At 40.0% G+C, this 1,219-nt stretch overlaps 1 non-coding gene across 1 annotated transcript; it reads left to right on the top strand.

The window, feature by feature from the left end:
* The first annotated feature begins 527 nt into the window (after positions 1 to 527).
* On the top strand, positions 528 to 633 carry LOC114618031. Its single transcript, XR_003710899.1, has one exon. It is a non-coding gene; the product is annotated as a U6 spliceosomal RNA (small nuclear RNA).
* Positions 634 to 1,219: the final 586 nt, after the last annotated feature.

Below are 1,219 nucleotides of genomic sequence, written 5' to 3'. Positions count from 1 at the left end.
TACAGTTTTAGAGGGTTAATTCATGATCGTCATGGTAGGAAGAATACAGACATGGCACTGGTGAAGTAGCTGAGAGTTTTACATCCTGATCCACAGACAGGAGGAAAAGGAAGAGGAGGAAGAGGAGGAAGAGGAGGAGGAGGAGGAAGAGGAGGAGGAGGAGGAGGAGCAGGAGGAGGAGGAGGAGGAGGAGGAAGGAGGAGGAAGGAGGAGGAAGAAGGAGGAGGAGGAGAGAGATTGAGCGATTGAGCTTGTCCAGTGCTTTTTAACCATCAAAGTCCATCCCCAGTGACACACTTCCACAAGGCCATGCCTCTTAATCCTTTCCAAACAATTACAAATCAACCAAAACCACAGGTACAGTTTACTTGTACAATGGTGGGCCTCTATGGCATATAGTCAATTGTCTTCTTCCATGGTTGGTGTTTGATGAGGAAAAATAAAAGCTTGAAAGTTTAAGGATTTTATTCAGACTATTTGACTGCTTACATCAAAATTTTAGCACAACTGCATAAAAGTAGAAGTTTGTGCTTGCTTTGACAGCACATATACTAAAATTGGAACGATACAGAGAAGATTAGCATGGCCCTGCACAAGGATGATACGCAAATTCATGAAGCATTCCATAAAAAAAAAATGTAGAAGTTTAAAAGTGATGTCTTCAGAAGGACTTAGAAGTAGCCAATAAGGGTGGTCAAGATCCTGAAAGTGACAGATACACAAATGTAAAGATAAAGAAAGGGTAGGAGAATGATTTAAACATGGATTTCTGGAAGATGAACCAGACCTAGAAAATAATTTTTAGATGCAGTATCAGTGTGGAAGATGGGATAGGATGAAAGAGCTGTGAATTCCTTGAGCAATAAAACCTGGCCACAATTTCCCTTCAGGAGACTAGGGTTATTTAAAGCACTACAGAATCCTGGGTTTTATTTTTTACTATTTTTTTCATATTTTATTGCCGGCCTGACTGTTCGCATGAGACACAGGTTTACTTCCTATTTTATTTAATTTGGGGGAATGCAATGATAGTGAAGCAGAGGTAGGGGTTGTCATGAGCGAATGATACACATAAAAAGGTAAAATAAAGATGTGGCTGAAAGGATATTATTCAGAAGGGTTAAATAAAATAACAGATTCTGCGAACTTTGCGAAATGTGCAATTTATCCTTAGGTACCCCATGGGTCATATTCATGGTTGGTATGTACTCAACAGATC

The sequence above is a fragment of the Grammomys surdaster genome, unplaced genomic scaffold, assembly GCF_004785775.1.
Source record: "Grammomys surdaster isolate TR1022 unplaced genomic scaffold, NIH_TR_1.0 139, whole genome shotgun sequence".
Lineage (NCBI taxonomy): Eukaryota > Metazoa > Chordata > Mammalia > Rodentia > Muridae > Grammomys > Grammomys surdaster.
This window is presented reverse-complemented; position numbering and strand designations above follow the sequence as displayed.